The sequence below is a fragment of the Amblyomma americanum genome, chromosome 3, assembly GCF_052857255.1.
Source record: "Amblyomma americanum isolate KBUSLIRL-KWMA chromosome 3, ASM5285725v1, whole genome shotgun sequence".
Classification (NCBI taxonomy): domain Eukaryota; kingdom Metazoa; phylum Arthropoda; class Arachnida; order Ixodida; family Ixodidae; genus Amblyomma; species Amblyomma americanum.
This window is the reverse complement of record NC_135499.1, coordinates 12,507,145-12,523,799: the sequence shown is the minus strand read 5'-3', so window position 1 is coordinate 12,523,799 and position 16,655 is coordinate 12,507,145.

Genomic DNA, 16,655 nt, shown 5'->3' with positions numbered 1-16,655 from the left:
GCGGCATTCGTGAGCACGGATGCATAGCAGCAGTGTCGTGGTCCACTGTGTCATCAGGAATGACGCCCTTTTCAAGAAGCCGGAGAGGTGATTTGGCCCCATGTCGCTCGTTGAACTGCGAAGCGGCTTCCAGAGTTAGCGGTAAAAGGGGAATGTGGCCAATCTGTAGGGAGGGAGTAGGTATCCAACGGCTCTGTGAAGTAGGCAGCAGCGCCTCTCTCCCAGACGTTCTTTTTAATCCTGTCCAGGCAATAGGGTCGTCATCGGTAGCTGGCGCAGGAAAAGCAGCAGCAGCAGAACCAGTACAAGCGGCATTCGTGAGCACGGATGCATAGAAGAAGTGTCGTGGTCCACAGTGTCAGCAGGAATGACGCCCTTTTCAAGAAGCCGGATAGGTGATTTGGCCCCATGGTACTCGATGAACTGCCAATAGGCTTCCAGAGTTAGCGGTGAAGGGTAATGCGGCCAATCCATAGACAGGGAGTAGGTATCCAACGGCTTTGTGAAGTAGGCTCAGCGCCGTTCTCCCAGACGTTCATTATGGTCGCGTCCAGGCAATATGGTGGACTCGGCAGCTGGCCAGGAAAAGCACCACCTGTACAAGCGGCATTCGTGAGCACGGATGCATAGCAGCAGTGCCGTGGTCCACTGTGTTATCAGGAATGACGCCCTTTTCAAGAAGCCGGGGAGGTGATTTGGCCCCATGTTTCTCGTTGAACTGCAAAGAGGCTTCCAGAGTTAGCGGTGAAGGGTAATGTGGCCAATCCGTAGGGAGGGAGTAGGTATCCAACGGCTCTGTGAAGTAGGCTGCAGCGCCGCTCTTCCAGACGTTCATTTTTGTCCCGTCCAGGCATTAGGGTCGACTCGGTAGCTGGCCAAGGAAAAGCAGCAGCAGCAGCACCTGTACAAGCGGCATTCGTGAGCACGGATGCATAGCAGCAGAGTCGTGGCCCACAGTGTCAGCTGGAATGACGCCCTTTTGAAGAAGCCGGATAGGTGATTTGGCCCCATCTGCTCGAGGAACTGCGAAGCGGCTTCCAGAGTTAACGGTGAAGGGTAATGCGGCCAATCCATAGATATGGAGTAGGTATCCAACGGCTCTGTGAAGTAGGCTGCAGCACCGGTCTCCCAGACGTTCTTTTTGGTTCCGTCCAGGCAATAGTGTCGACTTCGGTAGCTGGCACAGGAAAAGAAGCAGCAGCCCCTGTACAAGTGGCATTCGTGAGCACGGATGCATAGCAGCAGTGTCGTGGTCAACAGTGTTAGCAGGAATGATGCCCTTTACAAGAAGCCGGATGGGTGATTTGGCCTCATGTGGCTCGTCGAACTGCGAAGCGGCTTCGAGGGTTAGCGGTGAAGGGTAGTGTGGTTAATCCGTAGGGAGGGAGTAGGTATCCAACGGCTCTGTGAAGTAGGCTGCAGCGCCGCTCTCCCAGACGTTAATTTTGGTCTTGTCCAGGCAATAGGGTGTTCTCGGTAGCTGGCACAGGAAAAGCAGCACCTGTACAAGCGGCATTCGTGAGCACGGATGCATAGCAGCAGTGTCGCGGTCCACTGTGTCATCAGGAATGACGTTCTTTTCAAGAAGCAGGCTAGGTGATTTGGCCCCATGTCTCTCGACGAACTGCGAAGCGGCTTCCAGAGTTAGCAGTGAAGGGTAATGCGGCCAATCTGTAGGGAGAGAGTAGGTATCCAACGGCTCTGTGAAGTAGTCTGCAGCGACGCTCTACCAGACCTTCAATTTTGTCCCGTTCAGACAATAGTGTCGACCTCGGTAGCTGGCCCAGGAAAAGAAGCAGCAGCCCCTGTACAAGTGGCATTCGTGAGCACGGATGCATAGCAGCAGTGTCGTGGTCCACAGTGCCAGCAAGAATGACGCCCTTTTCAAGAAGCCGGAGAGGAGATTTGGCCCCATGTTGCTCGACGAACTGCGAAACGGCTTCCAGTGTTAGCGGTGAAGGGTAATGCGGCCAATCCGTAGGGAGGGAGTAGTTATCCAACGGCACTGTGAAGTAGTCTGCAGCGCCGCTCTCCGAGACGTTCATTTTGGTCTCGTCCAGCCAATAGGGTCGACTTCGGAAGGTGGCCCAGGAAACGCAGCAGCAGCACCTGTACAAGCGGCTTTCGTGAGCACTGATGCATAGCAGCCTTGTCGTGGTCCAGTTTTAGCAGGAAAGACGCCCTTTTCAAGCCGATTGGGTGATTTGGCCCCATGTTGTTCGTCGATCTGCGAAGCGGCTTCCAGAGTTTGCGGTGAAGGGTAATATGGCCAATCCGTAGGGAGGTAGTAGGTATCCAATAGCTCTGTGAAGTAGGCTGCAGCGGCGCTCTACCAGACGTTCATTTTGGTCCCGTCCAGGCAATAGGGTCGACTTCGGTAGCTGGCCCAGGAAAAGATGCAGCCGCACCTGTACAAGCGGCATTCGTGAGCACGGATGCATAGCAGCAGTGTCGTGGTCCACAGTGCCAGCAGGAATGACGCCCTTTTCAAGAAGTTGGATAGGTGATAGGCCCTCTTTGCTCGACGAACTGCGTAGCGGCTTCCAGAGTTAGCGGTGAAGGGTAATGCGGCCAATCCGTAGACAGGGAGTAGGTATCCAACGGCTCTGTGAACTAGGCTGCAGCGCCGCTCTCCCAGAGGTTCATTTTGGTCCCGTCCATGCAATATGGACGACTGTGTAGCTGGACCGGGAAAAGCAGCAGTAGCACCTGTACAAGCGGAATTCGTGAGCACGGACGCATAGCAGCAGTGTCGTGGTCCACAGTGCCAGCAAGAATGACGCCCTTTTCAAGAAGCCGGATAGGTGATTTGGCCCCATGTTGTTCGACGAACTGCGATGCGGCTTCCAGCGTTAGCGGTGAAGGGTAATGCGGCCAATTCGTGGGGAAGGAGTAGTTATCCAACGGCTCTGTGAAGTAGTCTGCAGCGCCGCTCTCCGAGACGTTCATTTTGGTCTCGTCCAGCCAATAGGGTCGACTTCGGTAGGTGGCCCAGTAAACGCAGCAGCAGCACCTGTACAAGCGGCATTCGTGAGCACGGATGCATAGCAGCAGTATCGTGGTCCACAGTGCCAGCAGGAATGACGCCCTTTTCAAGAAGTTGGATAGGTGATAGGCCCTCTTTGCTCGACGAACCGCGTAGCGGCTTCCAGAGTTAGCGGTGAAGGGAATTCGGCCAATCCGTAGACAGGGAGTAGGTATCCAACGGTTCTGTGAACTAGGCTGCAGCGCCACTCTCCCAGACGTTCATTTTGGTCCCGTCCAGGCAATAGGGTGAACTCGGCAGCTGGCCAGGAAAAGCAGCACCTGTACAAGCGGCATTCGTGAGCACGGATGCATAGCAGCGGTGTCGTGGTCCACTGTGTCATCAGGAATGACGCCCTTTTCAAGAAGCCGGAGAGGTGATTTGGCCACATGTCGCTCGTTGAACTGCGAAGCGGCTTCCAGAGTTAGCGGTAAAAGGGGAATGTGGCCATTCTGTAGGGAGGGGGTAGGTATCCAACGGCTCTGTGAAGTAGGCAGCAGCGCCTCTCTCCCAGACGTTCTTTTTAATCCTGTCCAGGCAATAGGGTCGTCATCGGTAGCTGGCGCAGGAAAAGCAGCAGCAGCAGAACCAGTACAAGCGGCATTCGTGAGCACGGATGCATAGAAGAAGTGTCGTGGTCCACAGTGTCAGCAGGAATGACGCCCTTTTCAAGAAGCCGGATAGGTGATTTGGCCCCATGTTGCTCGATGAACTGCCAATAGGCTTCCAGAGTTAGCGGTGAAGGGTAATGCGGCCAATCCATAGACAGGGAGTAGGTATCCAACGGCTTTGTGAAGTAGGCTGCAGCGCCGTTCTCCCAGACGTTCATTATGGTCGCGTCCAGGCAATATGGTGGACTCGGCAGCTGGCCAGGAAAAGCACCACCTGTACAAGCGGCATTCGTGAGCACGGATGCATAGCATCAGTGCCGTGGTCCACTGTGTTATCAGGAATGACGCCCTTTTCAAGAAGCCGGAGAGGTGATTTGGCCCCATGTTTCTCGTTGAACTGCAAAGAGGCTTCCAGAGTTAGCGGTGAAGGGTAATGTGGCCAATCCGTAGGGAGGGAGTAAGTATCCAACGGCTCTGTGAAGTAGGCTGCAGCGCCGCTCTTCCAGACGTTCATTTTTGTCCCGTCGAGGCATTAGGGTCGACTTCGGTAGGTGGCCCAGGAAACGCAGCAGCAGCACCTGTACAAGCGGCATTCGTGAGCACTGATGCATAACAACAGTGTCGTGGTCCAGTTTTAGCAGGAAAGACGCCCTTTTCAAGCCGATTGGGTGATTTGGCCCCATGTTGCTCGTCGAACTGCGAAGCGGCTTCCAGAGTTTGCGGTCAAGGGTAATATGCCCAATCCGTAGGGAGGGAGTTGGTATCCAATAGCTCTGTGAAGTAGGCTGCAGCGCCGCTCTCCCAGAGATTCATTTTGGTCCCGTCCATGCAATAGGATCGACTATGTAGCTGGACCAGAAAAAGCAGCAGTAGCACCTGTACAAGCGGCATTCGTGAGCACGAATGCATAGCAGTAGTGTCAACAGGAATGATGCCGTTTTCAAGAAGCCGGATAGATGATTTCGCCCCATGTTGCGCGATGAACTGCGAAGCGGCTTCGAGAGCTAGCGGTGAAGTGAAATGCGGCCAATCCGTAGGCAAGGAGTAAGTATCTAACTGCTCTGTGAGGTATGCTATAGCGCCGCTCTCTCAGACGTTCATTTTGGACCCGTCCAGACAATAGGGTAGACTTCGATAGCTGGCCCAGGAAACACAGCTGCAGCACCTGTACAAGCGGCATTCGTGAGCACGGATGCATAGCAGCAGTGTCGTGGTCCAGTTTTAGCAGGAAAGACGCCCTTTTCAAACCGGTTGAGTGATTTGGCCCCATGTTGCTCGTCGAACTGCGAAGCGGCTACCAGAGTTAGCGGTCAAGGGTAATATGCCCAATCCGTAGGGAGGGAGTTGGTATCCAATAGCTCTGTGAAGTAGGCTGCAGCGCCGCTCTACCATGCGCTCATTTTGGTCCCGTCCAGGCAATAGGGTCAACTTCGGTAGCTGGCCCAGGAAAAGATGCAGCCGCACCTGTACAAGCGGCATTCGTGAGCACGGATGCATAGCAGCAGTGTCGTGGTCCACAGTGCCAGCAGGAATGACGCCCTTTTCAAGAAGTTGGATAGGTGATAGGCCCTCTTTGCTCGACGAACTGCGTAGCGGCTTCCAGAGTTAGCGTTGAAGGGTAATGCGGACAATCCGTAGACAGGGATTAGGTATCCAATGGCTCTGTGAACTAGGCTGCAGCGCCGCTCTCCCAGACGTTCATTTTGGTCCCTTCCAGGCGATAGGGTCGAATCGGTAGCTGGCCCAGGAAGAGCAGCAGCAGCACCTATACAAGCGGCATTCGTGAGCACGGATGCATAGCAGTAGTGTCAACAGGAATGATGCCCATTTCAAGAAGCCGGATAGATGATTTCGCCCCATGTTACGCGTTGAACTGCGAAGCGGCTTCGAGAGCTAGCGGTGAAGAGAAATGCGGCCAATCCGTTGGCAAGGAGTATGTATCTAACTGCTCTGTGAGGTATGCTACAGCGCCGCTCTCTCAGACGTTCATTTTGGACCCGTCCAGACAATAGGGTAGACTTCGATAGCTGGCCCAGGAAAAGCAGCAGCAGCAGAACCTGTACAAGCGGCATTCGTGAGCACGGATGCATAGAAGTGTCGTGGTCCACAGTGTCAGCAGGAATGACGCCCTTTTCAAGAAGCCGGAGAAGAGATTTGGCCCCATGTTGCTCGACGAACTGCGAAACGGCTTCCAGCGTTAGCGGTGAAGGGTAATGCGGCCAATCCGTAGGGAGGGAGTAGTTATTCATCGGCGCTGTGAAGTAGTCTGCAGCGCCGCTCTCCGAGACGTTCATTTTGGTCTCGTACAGCCAATAGGGTCGACTTCAGTAGGTGGCCCAGGAAACGCAGCAGCAGCACCTGTACAAGCGGCATTCGTGAGCACTGATGCATAGCAGCAGTGTCGTAGTCAACTGTGTCATCAGGAATGACACCCTTTTCTAGAAGCAGGATAGGTGATTTGGCCCCATGTCTCTCGACGAACTGTGAAGCGGCTTCCAGAGATAGCGGTGACAGTTAATGCGGCCAATCCGTAGGGAGGGAGTAAATATCCAACGGCTCTGTGAAGTAGGCTGCTGCGACGCTCTCCCAGACGTTCATTGTGGTCGATGCCAGACAATAGGGTCGACCCTGTAGCTGGACCAGGAAAAGCAGCAGTAGAACCTGTAAAAGCGGAATTCGTGAGCACGGATGCATAGCAGGAGTGTCGTGGTCCACAGTGCCAGCAATGACGCCCTTTTCATGAATCCGGATAGGTGATTTGGCCCCATGTTGCTCGACGAACTGCGAAGCGGCTTCCAGCGTTAGCGATGAAGGGTAATGCGGCCAATGCGTAGGGAGGGGGTAGTTATCCAACGGCTCTGCGACGTAGTCTGCAGCGCCGCTCTCCGAGACGTTCATTTTGGTCCCGTCCAGGCAATAGGTGGACTCGGTAGCTGGCCCAGGAAAAGCAGCACCTGTACAAGCGGCATTCGTGAGCACGGATGCATAGCAGCAGAGTCGTGGCCCACAGTGTCAGCTGGAATGACGCCTTTTTGAAGAAGCCGGATAGGTGATTTGGCCCCATTTGCTCGAAGAACTGCGAAGCGGCTTCCGGAGTTAACGGCAAAGGGTAATGCGGCCAATCCGTAGACATGGAGTAGGTATCCAACGGCTCTGTGTAGTAGGCTGCAGCGACGCTCTACCAGGCCTTCAATTTTGTCCCGTTCAGACAATAGTGTCGACCTCGGTAGCTGGCCCAGGAAAAGAAGCAGCAGCCCCTGTACAAGTGGCATTCGTGAGCACGGATGCATAGCAGCAGTGTCGTGGTCCACAGTGCCAGCAAGAATGACGCCCTTTTCAAGAAGCCGGAGAGGAGATTTGGCCCCATGTTGCTCGACGAACTGCGAAACGGCTTCAAGTGTTAGCGGTGAAGGGTAATGCGGCCAATCCGTAGGGAGGGAGTAGTTATCCAACGGCACTGTGAAGTAGTCTGCAGCGCCGCTCTCCGAGACGTTCATTTTGGTCTCGTCCAGCCAATAGGGTCGACTTCGGAAGGTGGCCCAGGAAACGCAGCAGCAGCACCTGTACAAGCGGCATTCGTGAGCACTGATGCATAGCAGCCTTGTCGTGGTCCAGTTTTAGCAGGAAAGACGCCCTTTTCAAGCCGATTGGGTGATTTGGCCCCATGTTGTTCGTCGAACTGCGAAGCGGCTTCCAGAGTTGGCGGTGAAGGGTAATATGGCCAATCCGTAGGGATGTAGTAGGTATCCAATAGCTCTGTGAAGTAGGCTGCAGCGCCGCTCTACCAGACGTTAATTTTGGTCCCGTCCAGGCAATAGGGTCGACTTCGGTAGCTGGCCCAGGAAAAGATGCAGCCGCACCTGTACAAGCGGCATTCGTGAGCACGGATGCATAGCAGCAGTGTCGTGGTCCACAGTGCCAGCAGGAATGACGCCCTTTTCAAGAAGTTGGATAGGTGATAGGCGCTCTTTGCTCGACGAACTGTGTAGCGGCTTCCAGAGTTAGCGGTAAAAGGGGAATGTGGCCAATCCGTAGGGAGGGAGTAGGTATCCAACGGCTCTGTGAAGTAGGCAGCAGCGCCTCTCTCGCAGACGTTCTTTTTAATCCTGTCCAGGCAATAGGGTCGACTTCGGTAGCTGGCCCAGGAAAAGCAGCAGCAGAACCTGTACAAGCGGCATTCGCGAGCACGGATGCATAGAAGAAGTGTCGTGGTCCACAGTGTCAGCAGGAATGACGCCCTTTTCAAGAAGCCGGATAGGTGATTTGGCCCCATGTTGCTCGATGAACTGCGAATAGGCTTCCAGAGTTAGCGGTGAAGGGTAATGCGGCCAATCCATAGACAGGGAGTAGGTATCCAACGGCTTTGTGAAGTAGGCTGCAGCGCCGTTCTCCCAGACGTTCAATATGGTCCCGTCCAGGCAATATGGTGGACTCGGCAGCTGGCCAGGAAAAACAGCAGCAGCAGCACCAGTACAAGCGGCATTCGTGAGCACGGATGCATAGCAGCAGAGTCGTGGCCCACAGTGTCAGCTGGAATGACGCCCTTTTGAAGAAGCCGGATAGGTGATTTGGCCCCATTTGCTCGAAGAACTGCGAATCGGCTTCCAGAGTTAACGGTGAAGGGTAATGCGGCCAATCCATAGATATGGAGTAGGTATCCAACGGCTCTGTGAAGTAGGCTGCAGCACCGGTCTCCCAGACGTTCTTTTTGGTCTTGTCCAGGCAATAGGGTGGACTCGGTAGCTGGCCCAGGAAAAGCAGCACCTGTACAAGCGGCATTGGTGTGCACGGATGCATAGCAGCAGTGTCGTAGTCAACTGTGTCATCAGGAATGACACCCTTTTCAAGAAGCAGGATAGGTGATTTGGCCCCATGTCTCTCGACGAACTGCGAAGCGGCTTCCAGAGATAGCGGTGAAAGTTAATGCGGCCAATCCGTAGGGAGGGAGTAGGTATGCAACGGCTCTGTGAAGTAGTCTGCAGCGACGCTCTCCCAGACCTTCATTTTGGTTCCGTCCAGGCAATAGTGTCGACTTCGGTAGCTGGCACAGGAAAAGAAGCAGCAGCCCCTGTACAAGTGGCATTCGTGAGCACGGATGCATAGCAGCAGTGTCGTGGTCAACAGTGTTAGCAGGAATGATGCCCTTTACAAGAAGCCGGATGGGTGATTTGGCCACATGTGGCTCGTCGAACTGCGAAGCGGCTTCGAGAGTTAGCGGTGAAGGGTAGTGTGGTTAATCCGTAAGGAGGGAGTAGGTATCCAACGGCTCTGTGAAGTAGGCTGCAGCGCCGCTCTCCCATACGTTAATTTTGGTCTTGTCCAGGCAATAGGGTGGACTCGGTAGCTGGCACAGGAAAAGCAGCACCTGTACAAGCGGCATTCGTGAGCACGGATGCATAGCAGCAGTGTCGCGGTCCACTGTGTCATCAGGAATGACGCTCTTTTCAAGAAGCAGGATAGGTGATTTGGCCCCATGTCTCTCGACGAACTGCGAAGCGGCTTCCAGAGTTGATGGTAATGCGGCCAATCTGTAGGGAGGGAGTAGGTAGCCAACGGTTCTGTGAAGTAGTCTGCAGCGACGCTCTCCCAGACCTTCAATTTTGTCCCGTTCAGACAAGAGTGTCGACCTCGGTTGCTGGCCCAGGAAAACAAGCAGCAGCCGCTGTACAAGTGGCATTCGTGAGCACGGATGCATAGCAGCAGTGTCGTGGTCCACAGTGCCAGCAAGAATGACGCCCTTTTCAAGAAGCCGGAGAGGAGATTTGGCCCCATGTTGCTCGACGAACTGCGAAACGGCTTCCAGTGTTAGCGGAGAAGGGTAATGTGGCCAATCCGTAGGGAGGGAGTTGTTATCCAACGGCACTGTGAAGTAGTCTGCAGCGCCGCTCTCCGAGACGTTCACTTTGGTCTCGTCCAGCCAATAGGGTCGACTTCGGTAGGTGGCCCAGGAAACACAGCAGCAGCACCTGTACAAGCGGCATTCGTGAGCACTGATGCATAGCAGCCTTGTCGTGGTCTAGTTTTAGCAGGAAAGACGCCCTTTTCAAGCCGATTGGGTGATTTGGCCCCATGTTGCTCGTCGAACTGCGAAGCGGCTTCCAGAATTAGCGGTGAAGGGTAATGTGGCCAATCCGTAGGGAGGTAGTAGGTATCCACTAGCTCTGTGAAGTAGACTGCAGCGCCGCTCTACCAGACGATCATTTTGGTCCCGTCCAGGCAATAGGATCGACTTCGTTAGCTGGCCCAGGAAAAGATGCAGCCGCACCTGTACAAGCGGCATTCGTGAGCACGGATGCATAGAAGCAGTGTCGTGGTCCACAGTGTCAGCAGGAATGACGCCCTTTTCAAGAAGTTGGAGAGGTGATAGGCCCCCTTTGTTCGACGAACTGCGAAGCGGCATCCAGAGTTAGCGGTGAAGGGTAATGCGGCCAATCCGTAGACTGGGAGTAGGTATCCAACGGCTCTGTGAACTAGGCTGCAGCGCCGCTCTCCCAGAGGTTCATTTTGGTCCCGTCCATGCAATAGGGTCGACTGTGTAGCTGGACCGGGAAAAGCAGCAGTAGCACCTGTACAAGCGTAATTCGTGAGCACGGACGCATAGCACCAGTATCGTGGTCCACAGTGCCAGCAAGAATGACGCCCTTTTCAAGAAGCCGGATAGGTGATTTGGCCCCATGTTGCTCGACGAACTGCGAAGCGGCTTCCAGAGTTAGCGGTGAAGGGTAATGCGGCCAATCCATAGACAGGGAGTAGGTATCCAACGGCTTTGTGAAGTAGGCTGCAGCGCCGTTCTCCCAGACGTTTATTATGGTCCCGTCCAGGCAATATGGTGGACTCGGCAGCTGGCCAGGAAAAGCACCACCTGTACAAGCGGCATTCGTGAGCACGGATGCATAGCAGCAGTGCCGTGGTCCACTGTGTCATCAGGAATGACGCCCTTTTCAAGAAGCCGGAGAGGTGATTTGGCCCCATGTTTCTCGTTGAACTGCGAAGCGGCTTCCAGAGTTAGCGGTGAAGGGTAATGTGGCCAATCCGTAGGGAGGGAGTAGGTATCCAACGGCTCTGTGAAGTAGGCTGCAGCGCCCCTGTCCCAGACGTACATTTTTGTCCCGTCCAGGCATTAGGGTCGACTCGGTAGCTGGCCCAAGAAAAGCAGCAGCAGCAGCACCTGTACAAGCGGCATTCGTGAGCACGGATGCATAGCAGCAGAGTCGTGGCCCACAGTGTCAGCTGGAATGACGGCCTTTTGAAGAAGCCGGATAGGTGATTTGGCCCCATTTGCTCGAAGAACTGCGAAGCGGCTTCCAGAGTTAACGGTGAAGGGTAATGCGGCCAATCCGTAGATATGGAGTAGGTATCCAACGGCTCTGTGAAGTATTCTGCAGCGGCGCTCTTCCAGACGTTCATTTTTGTCCCGTCCAGGTATTAGGGTCGACTCGGTAGCTGGGCCAGGAAAAGCAGCAGCAGCAGCAGCACCTTTACAAGCGACATTCGTGAGCACGGATGCATAGCAGCAGAGTCGTGGCCCACAGTGTCAGCTGAAAGGCACCTGATCATCAACAAAAAACCGCCGTTTCAAAAAGTGACTACTTATCTGCATCAACAGAATCTGGTTGCTTTGCAGTGCGACAAACAAGGTGGCTTTGCCATCTTACCAGCAGCGATGTTTAAAGAAAAAGCCCTCTCCGCCATCCAAAAGAACTTTAACCAAGTCAAGTTTGACCCGAAGCGGTGCCGCCGTTCTGGAATTCATCTTCTGGGAGAACTAGGTCTCGACACTTTTCGTAAAGCAGTGGAAAAGACCAAAAATGGATGCTTAGATGTATTTTACACTGCGAAAACGCACAAGCCTGCATGTCCGTTTAAGGTCATAGTGTCCGAGAACGGCACCTGGCAAAAGCTTGTTAGCTCCTACCTTCAACGGCACCTTAACACCTTGAAGACTGAGGATCCGTTCCTCATCCGAAGCTCTAAAGAATTGGTCGTCAACCTCGAGCAGGGTCCTTTTTGCGACGTGAATGGTTTTTCAATAGACATAGAAGACCTTTATTATTCAGTACCTCATGGAGAGTTGCTCTCAGTGCTCCGAGAAACAATATGTGAAAGCGGGGAAATAGCCTTCCAGAACGGCGCGGGAACCAGCAGCGATTCTTTCCTGTATTTGCTGGAATTCTACCTTGCGTCCACAGCTATCTTTTCAGAAGGACATTTCTATATTCAAAAAAGAGGCATTTGTATAGGTTCCTCTGTTGCGCCTGTGTTATGTGACCTATTTTTATCCGCGATTGACAAACGCATTCAAGCTAATCTTTCTGACCTTCCTGTTTTAAACGTGTTCAGATACGTTGATGATTTCCTTATTATTTTTAGAAAATGTCATAGAAGAAAATGCGATGTTGACAAGGAAGTGTTGAGAATTTTTTCGGAGCACGGTGCCGGGTTAAATTTTACGTGGGAATCACCTACAGATGACCGCATTCAGTTCTTAGATATTGAATTAGATTTCCCCAACCTTAATATCTGCTGGATGTACCATCCACGAACCAAAAAACGTCTGTTACGCTTTGACAGCGCGCACTCTAAAGTTGTTAAGCGGGGTATCGTGTCTTCATGTCTCCACGGAGCAGATACAAAATCCTGCACGCACCGTATGGCCGCCAGCATCCATGAGCAATTCAGGCGCCTGCAGGAGGCTGGATTCCCCGTAGTCCTTCTACTGGCAGTGTGTGAAAGCCTTCTGCAAAAGCTGAAAGCCCCCAAGGTTTCTTGTAGTGAGCAGGGGAGTGAAGAGATAAAAGGCAAGACTCCTGTCCAGGTAATACCATATTATCGTAGGTTTTCACACAATTTCAAGAAGCTGGCAGCGCGTTATAATGTACAAGCAGTTTTCTCTGCCCCATGTAAGCTTTCCAAGGTCTGCACTAAGGAAATGGTAAAACGAGATGACTGCACTACGAAACATCAAAGAAAGTTTACGGAATGTAAGGCGAACGTTGTGTACAGAATTCCTATCAGTTGCGGGCGTCATTACATTGGGCAGACAGGAAGATGCTTCAATGACAGGGCCAGAGAACATAGATTATGCGTACGCAACCAATCAGGAAGTAACCTGGCCGACCATTGCAAAGCATGTGACACAGAGCAAAAGAGTGGATGCTATCCAAAAATAGATAAAACAGAATTCTTAACATCAGCTAAAGGAAAAACGGAGCGTGAAGTCATGGAGGCGTATTTTATAAGAAAAGCTGGGAAAAAGTGCGTGAGCGCACCTTCTATTCAATTACTGGACAGTGAAGTTGAATTCCTTGATTGCTATCTGTAGGTGTGAACCATGTGTCAAGAATATTTATGGTGTTGTGAACTGGAACGGTTCCGCTTTTCCTTTGGGTTTTCCTGCTGCTTCTATTCCTTGGCATTTTATTGACTTTTACTTCAGTTGTTATTTCCTTTCTCTTATTTGCATCCCCCCCCCCTCGTTGTTTTAGCGTGGAGCCCTCTACACTCGTGTTTTATACTTCTGATTTTATCCTTTTTCTGTTTAGGTCTTTCTGTATTTTTCATATACATATATTTCATTGTTTCCTAGTTTCAAACTTTTTCAATTTTTTTCATTTGATTATGTTTAGTATCACAGCCCTTATCTGTTTTTGGCCTAAATTTCTGCTATCTTTTACTTCCATTGCCATAACCCATAAATGTAGTTTCCCCATTGTCATTCTGTCTTTCTTCACCACGTGCTTGTCTCAGTGCGGAGCGTTGTACACTCCCCTCATCTTTTAGTCGATCTGTTCATCTCCCTTTTTGCCGCGTTATCTGTTTGGTTCTTAACCTTGACAAGCTTGTAAAGTGCTTTTTGCAGTAAGTTTCAGTACACGATGTCTCTTTTCTTTCAGTGTTCCGCTGGCACCGTGCTTTCATTTTGTTATTTTATCGTAATTTTTTGCTTATTTTTCACACGCTGTAATCCTGATTGTGCTCTTCTTGGCGCATGCTCATCGCTTGATGGTGGTGATCGGCTCCTATATATTAGATGTGGTGGCTTTTCGAATTATAAAGTTGCAAGTTAGCGCCTGTCCTGTCCACTTCTGTGTCGTCCGTGTCCTTTTTGCGCTATGTTTTCTAAGAACTGTTACCAACTAGCCCAAACCAAGCTACTGGAATGACGCCCTTTTGAAGAAGCCGGATAGGTGATTTGGCCCCATTTTCTCGAAGAACTGCGAAGCGGCTTCCAGAGTTAACGGTGAAGGGTAATGCGGCTAATCCGTAGACATGGAGTAGGTATCCAACGGCTCTGTGAAGCAGGCTGCAGCGGCGCTCTTCCAGACGTTCATTTTTGTCCCGTCCAGGCAATAGGGTGGACTCGGTAGCTGGCCGAGGAAAAGCAGCACCTGTACAAGCGGCATTCTTGAGCACTGATGCATAGCAGCAGTGTCGTGGTCCAGTTTTAGCAGGAATGACGCCCTTTTCAAGCCGGTTGGGTGATTTGGCCCCATGTTGCTCGTCGAACTGCGAAGCGGCTTCCAGAGTTAGCGGTGAAGGGTAATATGGCCAATCCGTAGGGAGGGAGTAGGTATCCAATAGCTCTGTGAAGTAGGCTGCAGCGCCGCTCTACCAGACGTTAATTTTGGTCCCGTCCAGGCAATAGGGTCGACGTCGGTAGCTGGCCCAGGAAAAGATGCAGCCGCACCTGTACAAGCGGCATTCGTGAGCACGGATGCATAGCAGCAGTGTCGTGGTCCACAGTGCCAGCAGGAATGGCGCCCTTTTCAAGAAGTTGGATAGGTGATAGGCCCTCTTTGCTCGACGAACTGCGTAGCGGCTTCGAGAGCTAGCGGTGAAGAGAAATGCGGCCAATCCGTAGACAGGGAGTAGGTATCCAACGGTTCTGTGAACTAGGCTGCAGCGCCACTCTCCCAGACGTTCATTTTGGTCCCATCCAGGCAATAGGGTGAACTCGGCAGCTGGCCAGGAAAAGCAGCACCTGTACAAGCGGCATTCGTGAGCACGGATGCATAGCAGCAGTGTCGTGGTCCACTGTGTCATCAGGAATGACGCCCTTTTCAAGAAGCCGGAGAGGTGATTTGGCCCCATGTCGCCCGTTGAACTGCGAAGCGGCTTCCAGAGTTAGCGGTAAAAGGGGAATGTGGCCAATCCGTAGGGAGGGAGTAGGTATCCAACGGCTCTGTGAAGTAGGCAGCAGCGCCTCTCTCCCAGACTTTCTTTTTGGTCCTGTCCAGGCAATAGGGTCGACTTCGGTAGCTGGCCCAGGAAAAGCAGCAGCAGCAGAACCTGTACAAGCGGCATTCGTGAGCACGGATGCACAGCAGCAGAGTCGTGGCCCACAGTGTCAGCTGGAATGACGCCCTTTTGAAGAAGCCGGATAGGTGATTTGGCCCCATTTGCTCGAAGAACTGCGAAGAGGCTTCCAGAGTTAACGGTGAAGGGTAATGCGGCCAATCCGTTGACATGGAGTAGGTAACCAACGTCTCTGTGAAGTAGGCTGCAGCACCGGTCTCCCAGACCTTCGTTTTGGTCTTGACCATGCAATAGGGTGGACTCGGTAGCTGGCCCAGGAAAAGCAGCACCTGTACAAGCGGCATTCGTGTGCACGGATGAATAGCAGCAGTGTCGTGGTCAACTGTGTCATCAGGAATGACACCCTTTTCAAGAAGCTGGATAGGTGATTTGGGCCCATGTCTCTCGACGAACTGCGAATAGGCTTCCAGAGATAGCGGTGAAGGTTAATGCGGCCAATCCGTAGGGAGGGAGTAGGTATCCAACGGCTCTGTGAAGTAGTCTGCAGCGACGCTCTCCCAGACCTTCATTTTGGTTCCGTCCAGGATAGTGTCGACTTCGGTAGCTGGCACAGGAAAAGAAGCAGCAGCCCCTGTACAAGTGGCATTCGTGAGCACGGATGCATAGCAGCAGTGTCGTGGTCAGCAGTGTTAGCAGGAATGATGCCCTTTAGAAGAAGCCGGATGGGTGATTTGGCCACATGTGGCTCGAAGAACTGCGAAGCTGCTTCCGGAGTTAACGGCAAAGGGTAATGCGGCCAATCCGTAGACATGGAGTAGGTATCCAACGGCTCTGTGAAGTAGGCTGCAGCACCGGTCTCCCAGACGTTCATTTTGGTCTTGTCCAGGTAATAGAGTGGACTCGGTAGCTGGCCCAGGAAAAGCAGCACCTGTACAAGCGGCATTCGTGAGCACGGATGCATAGCAGCAGTGTCGTGGTCCACTGTGTGATCAGGAATGACGCTGTTTTCAAGAAGCAGAATAGGTGATTTGGCCCCATGTCTTTCGACGAACTGCGAAGCGGCTTCCAGAGTTAGCAGTGAAGGGTAATGCGGCCAACCCGTAGGGAGGGAGTAGGTATCCAACGGCTGTGTGAAGTAGTCTGCAGCGACGCTCTCCCAGACTTTCAATTTTGTCCCGTTCAGACAATAGTGTCGACTTCAGTAGCTGGCCCACGAAAAGAAGCAGCAGCCCCTGTACAAGTGGCATTCGCGAGCATGGATGCATAGCAGCAGTGTCGTGGTCCACAGTGCCAGCATGAATGACGCCTTCTTCAAGAAGCCGGATAGGAGATTTGGCCCCATGTTGCTCGACGAACTGCGAAACGGAAACGGCTTCCAGCGTTAGCGGTGAAGGGTAATGCGGCCAATCCGTAGGGAGGGAGTAGTTATCCAACGGCTCTGTGAAGTAGTCTGCAGCGCCGCTCTCCGAGACGTTCATTTTGGTCTCGTCCAACCAATAGGGTCGACTTCGGTAGGTGACCCAGGAAACGCAGCTGCAGCACCTGTACAAGCGGCATTCGTGAGCACGGATGCATAGCAGTAGTGTCAACAGGAATGATGCCCTTTTCAAGAAGCCGGATAGATGATTTCGCCCCATGTTGCGCGATGAACTGCGAAGCGGCTTCGAGAGCTAGCGGTGAAGAGAAATGCCTCCAATCCGTAAGCAAGGAGTATGTATCTAACTGCTCTGTGAGGTATGCTACAGCGCCGCTCTCTCAGACGT